This window comes from Haliotis asinina, unplaced genomic scaffold (assembly GCF_037392515.1).
Source record: "Haliotis asinina isolate JCU_RB_2024 unplaced genomic scaffold, JCU_Hal_asi_v2 scaffold_20, whole genome shotgun sequence".
NCBI lineage: Eukaryota > Metazoa > Mollusca > Gastropoda > Lepetellida > Haliotidae > Haliotis > Haliotis asinina.
The window spans coordinates 37,523-43,842 of record NW_027133892.1 but is presented as its reverse complement, the minus strand read 5'-3'; the positions used below and the strand labels follow the sequence as shown (position 1 = coordinate 43,842).

The 6,320-nt window shown below is 39.6% G+C and overlaps 1 pseudogene; it reads left to right on the top strand.

The window, feature by feature from the left end:
• Positions 1 to 3,887: 3,887 nt before the first annotated feature.
• On the top strand, positions 3,888 to 5,974 carry LOC137269954 (uncharacterized; annotated as a pseudogene).
• The last annotated feature ends 346 nt before the right edge of the window (positions 5,975 to 6,320 follow it).

Sequence of the window (6,320 nt, the reverse complement as noted above, 5' to 3'; positions counted from 1 at the left end):
AATAAAAGAAGAAATAAAACAGGTGAATATTTTAAACGATATTCATTGGAAAAAAGTTTCTATACTTAGCTAAAATTAGTATTGACTCATACTACCTTAACAAAAAAAAAAATTCTTATATTTTTCAGATGCTAATCCGATACGACTTAGGCGAGCTGGATAAAAGGGACAAGAAAATGCTCAAACTATTAATGGTCAGCGACCTCGAAGACTGGGACCTGCGAACCACGAAATCAACGATCGAATCTCTCCGATGTACAGAAAACGCCAGAATGATCTCCCACGGCTGCAATTCAGGACAAATACTATGCTGCGCCTGTGGCATACCGGAAATGGAACACCACGACATGTGGGATGTCGAGGCAAGAGAATGCGCTCTGGACTTACATTGGGCAACAGACAGATACGGAATTCGCTTCAAAACAACCGCGCACGAACTTGTATGAATTGTATTAAACCGAAATAAACTTATGCATGGTGTCGATGCATTGAATTGACACTTCCGGTCATGTCGACATATACTTTCAGAACGAGGCACACTGCTTCGGACGACGCCATTTTCAAAACACAGGTAAGGGACTCTTAAAACTCGGTAAAAGTACCGAGCTTAGCCAGGTTAATAACAAAAGCATCCAAAACAAAACCTGCTAAAGCAGCGGGGAGGGGATTCAAGAAACTGGTTGACAAAAATTGGGAAAAAACACAAAAGGCATCATACACAGCAATGTCGAACATCACATCAGAAAATTAGACCCAGTGGGTGCAGTCGAAAGAAGCTCATACGGTACCTTAACAGAACAGGATAAAAAGAACATAGAAATAGCTGAAAGAGTATTCGGCGTGCACAAAAGACCCAGAAAAGTAAGACCACGCAGACCAACATTAGTAGACATTGAAAAAGCAGAACAACAAAGACGAAAACAACAACAAATAGAACAACAACGCATACGAGAACAACAACGTAAACAACAAGAAAAGATACAACAAAATAGAAATGCAGCTAATGCACAATTTTATAGATATATGCAAAAACATAAACAAGGAAGCACCATAAAATCACTCCCATGACAAAAAAAACCTAAAAAAACAAAAGAACAACCACCACAGAAAATTACAACTCACAATTCCGAAACACAAGCATGGGCCAACTACTCCGATCAAAGACTAAGAAAACTATACAAAATGCAACCCACCAAAAAAAATTTAAGACTACGGCAACAACTATTAAACTACAAACAAAGAACATTAAAATACCAAACAGATGCCAAAAGACAACACTTATGGAATCAATACCACCGATCAAACTTCAGAGTAACATTACAAAAATATCTTGCAGGAAACACACAGCAAAACAAGATGTCACAGCAAAGCAGTAGCACAGTAGCAGGCCTAGGAACAGTACAAGATGACGTCACAGCAGACGACGTATCTGGGTCAGGGCCAGCAAGGCAAGAAACAACAGTAAGAGACAGAACAGAACACTACGAAAGGTTCAATACCATCAACGAAACGTACGAAAAAAGTATGTGGATTATTCTACCAGTATACACTGAAAACACTTGCGAATACTACTGCAACAATCTACCTAAAAAGTCACACTAACACGAGGAAACAGCAAAGTAGAAACAACATTAAATGCACAAGAAGGATGGGAAGATCCCAAAGCTGAATTCTACCAAGGAAATCCACAAGACTACAAACCAGACAACTTAAACCAAATAAAAATAGAATGGTTCTCGCCATTTTCCTTCATACCATACAACAGATGTGCAGCCAGCATGACTAACGCAGAAATGAAATATTTCGAACAAAGAGCAATCAAATACAGAGTCTAAAGATTCGGGTTCGAAATCAACGAAATGCAAGGACATTTCGATGCACCACCAGTAACAGAAAATCAACCAAGAGTATCCATATCACAAGACTTCAGAATACTGGCGAACGTAGACAGTTACCACAGTCTAACACCACTCAACATATCAACAAAAATGAAAGACATAAAAAGAGCACAAAGTGGATACGATGGAAAACGTATCGAACAGAGAATCACACAACAAAAACTTCACACAAGCACTACCAACTGACCTGAATGACTGCGTACTACCAAGACTAGTGATTGGAGGAACATTCCCAAAACAATGGCTAGAGGAAAACACTCTAACAACAGACGAAGAAAACATAGACTGGAACAAAATAGGAAGAACAGAAATGGATCCAACCATTCTATACGATATCTACAACGACCACGAAACAACAACAGTACCATCAACTACAGGATTCTCATACGAGTTTTGGAACCCAAGCAAAGAATGGATCCTAAACACAGTAATGTACGAAAGAAGACACAAACCATGCAAAACAGAAAACAACGTACCACTATCACAAAAAACATGGGAACAAGTAGGACTGCAAGCAGCATCAACGCAAGAACATTGGACAAACGACTGGGATCTGTCTAAAGTAAGAAAACAATACCGCACAGATAACTTCCACGCAACAACAGGCTTAAACTACCACTTCCCAGAACAAGCTCCACTAGCAGCACTTAGCATATATCCAATGTTCATAAACAATGGAAAAAGCATACAATTAGTTAACGGATTCGTACAAGCCAGAATCACTTATACAGCTGAAGTGGAATTAATGGTACAAAACTACATACCACTATTCCCCAACTTCATGCCAAGAATACAATATCACCTGATGGAAAGCCACAACAACAGAGAAAAACTAATACACAGCAACAGACAAGAAGAAGAAGACGAAAGACAAATAACAATGGGACAACACTTCATACCAGGAGACTGGCCACTACAACCAGGAATAGAACCAAGTTCGCTGGACGCAAGCAGAAATATAGTATGTGACACAACAGGAAGACCAATAGGAGACCAAATAAAAATGCAAAGCAGAATAGAAAACCCACAAATACTGAAAGCAAAAGAAACAACTGAACTGGAGAATGAAAGTTCGGAAGACGAACAACCAAGAAAAAAGCAGAGAACATAAAGGAACATTCGTATATGGTTGAATTCAACCATATTCAACCATTCAACCACGTATATTCAACCATACACGTGGTTGAATATGGTTGAATTTTCGCGTTCTAGATCGGAAAGTACAAATGAATAATAGAAAATACCATTCCTGCAGCACATGTACTAGGGTTGTATGGTATTTATAGAGCAATTTGCTTTCAAATCAATACACATTGGGCTATTTATTTGTGTTTGTTGCGTATACAACTGTAAAATCAGTGTTTTTCGATGTCGTTCAGGCCAGACACGGCACCTTAAATTGACAACTTTGCTTCAAAATATCAAAATCGAGATTTTTATTTTTTTCGTGTATTTATCGCGTGTTCTTCGTGTTACAATATGTTGTTTTCAAAATAAAGTCATTTTAAGTAATATAAACCGGTACAAACATCAGCAAGTGTGTGATAATATTTAAATGTGTCCGTAAACAAACCCAGAATATCCCAACTTTCACCTACGACAACGCCCACCCAACACTGACAAACCCGTTTATGTTATACATCGCTAGAAAGCTCGTCGTCTCCGCCATGTTGCTGGTGAAAAACATTCTAAATATAAATAGTCCATGTAAGGATATGGTCGTTTTCCCGCGGTAGTGATTTTAAACGAAAACTTCCTATCCCACAATGCAACATTATGCAAAGCGAAATTTCCCACAATGCAACATTTGGTAATCTTCGCTCGATCCTTATATGGTAAAACGTATCCCGCAATGCACCATTCGGCATAGCAACGAAACTTTGGCCTTTCCCGGTAATTATACAAGATGGCGGCTGCTTAGCGAAGAGATTGACAGGTAAACACAGTTTTTGACGTATTCTTGAATGAAAATTTTTGAATTATTAAAAAATGAGAACCAAAACCAGGTCAAAACACGCCTATGGTAAGAATAAGAGGCGCAGGGCAAGTCAGTTGCGGCAGGCACGTTTAAAATGCGGTGTCAGCGATCAGACAAGTGTTGACAGCCCGATCAACCCCCATTCTGACAGCTTGAACATCTTAGATGCTTTGGGATCGTCTGGGGACCACGCTGTTGAGGACATCGTTTCCACTGGAGCCACTGAAAGTGAGAAATCGTTTGAATCGAATTCACGCAGTGACATTAATTAAGTTCGCAAAATTTAAAAGTTTTGAAAACGCCCGATCTCATGTCCTTGACAATGACGAGCCTAAACCTGAGTGGATGTTGATTGATATGAGACAAATGAATTTATTCTTTCAAGAAATTTACTGTCCATCATGCCATGAACAAGGTTCTTTGAATTTTGAAAAAAGTGAAGTAGTATAGGGAATGACAGTTCTGGACCACTTTACATATAGGGTGTGCTAAAGCTAAGCAAAGCTAAGCAAAGCTAAGCAAATTAGCTTAGCTTTGCTTAGCTTTGCTTAGCTTTGCTTAGCTTTAGCACACCCTATATGTAAAGTGGTCCAGAACTGTCATTCCCTATACTACTAGTGACAATTTTGATAGGTTTGGATTTGCTATAAATATTATGCTGACTTGTCAAAACTGTCAGATGTGTGTGTCCAAGAACTACACCTCACCAAGGTCAGGTAAGCAAGCAGGTAACAACCCCTTTCAAGTGAATGATATGTTCATGCTCTTTTTGTCAGAGACAGGACTTGGTCATGCTGCAATGAAAAAATTTTGTTTGGTTTTTGGAATGGAAGGTCTCCACGATAAGACATTTCAACGCAAACAAGACATTCTTTCCAAAGTTGTTATTGAAATACTGAGGATGTTTTGACTGAGAGTGTGGAAATTATCAAACAGGCTTATGCTGAACAACGGACTGTTTCAGATGATGTTCATTGGACATCACTGTCAGTTATGACGGATCATGGCAGAAGAGAGGCCACACTTCCAATTATGGTGTTGGTGCGGTCATTGATGTTTTGACAGGTCTTGTGATTGATTATGAAGTCCTGTCAAAATACTGTCACGCATGTACCCTTCATGTCACCAGTCTGGAACAGGACTCTGCAGAGTTCAGACAGTGGTATGGAGGGAGGACATGCTTCAGTGTTGTCAAAACTATGAAGGCAGCTCCAATGCCATGGAAGTGGAAGCTGCTAAAAGGCTATGGTCCCGATCATTGGAAAAGTATAATGTACATGTATACTTTCAGATGGCGACAAAACCCACAAGGCTATCAACGACCTTCAGCCTAATAACCGGACATCAGCATTGACAAGGAAGACTTTATTAATCATGCTCATGAAAGGATGGGCACAGCTCTTCTGAACTTGTCAAAAGAATGTAGATTGGGTGGTAGAGGCAGAGGGAAACTGACAAAAGAAAAAGCTTTGAAACTGCAGTATTATTATGGCTTTGCCACCAGTAACAATGTTGGTAACGTCGATGGTACGAGGAATGCCATCTGGGCGAGTTTGTGTCACTGTGTGTCTACTGATGATGCTCCCCATCACAGTAGGTGTCCCAATGGCCCCTCCAGCTGGTGTGTTTACAACAGAGCACTTGCCAATGATCAAGAGCCTCCTTCTCATGAAAACAACATCAAACATTACCTTGATGCACATATTGCCGAACAAATGGTCCCTGTGTATCAAAGAATGTCTGATGAAAACCTCCTTAAGAGGATGACAAAGGGAAAGACACAGAATGCTAATGAATGATTGCATTCTGTGATCTGGTCCCGCTGTCCAAAGACTGTCTTTGTTGACAAGAGGCGGTTGCATCGGGCAGTCGCATCTGCAGTTGCCTCCTTCAATGAGGGTACTTGCCACATTACACAGGTGATGAACAAGCTTGCAATAGAAGCTAATGAACTAACAGCAGCTTCTGTTGAAAGACTTGATCAAGTAAGAACCCTCAAAGCCTCCAGGGTTGAACGCAAAGCAAAGTGGGAGGCCCAAAAAAGAGAGCGTGTGTTGAGGCAATTGCGGGGTTGACGTATGGTGCAGGAGAGTTTTAGGCTTTTTTCCTCTTTCTAAATGCATTGCTGCATGTATTTGGGCTAGATCCTTCAGTAAACTGAGGTTTTGAATGTGTTTATCTTGTGCTGAAGTGGAAAAAACACAACTAAACTTATTTCCTTATTTTCTCGATGAACGTCATTTTCGATCTTAGTGAACATAGTTCTCAGCTATTATTGGCCCGATTTGAATGAAATTTTGTTTACATATGGACAAGTGATTACTTTATGCAATAACAGAGAGACTTTCTCATTTTTGTTGCCTGATTTTTTTTTAAAAAAATAAAATGTTAGTAAAAATCAGCCCCAGTTTGAATTTGATGTTTATGACGTATTATGTATGTAA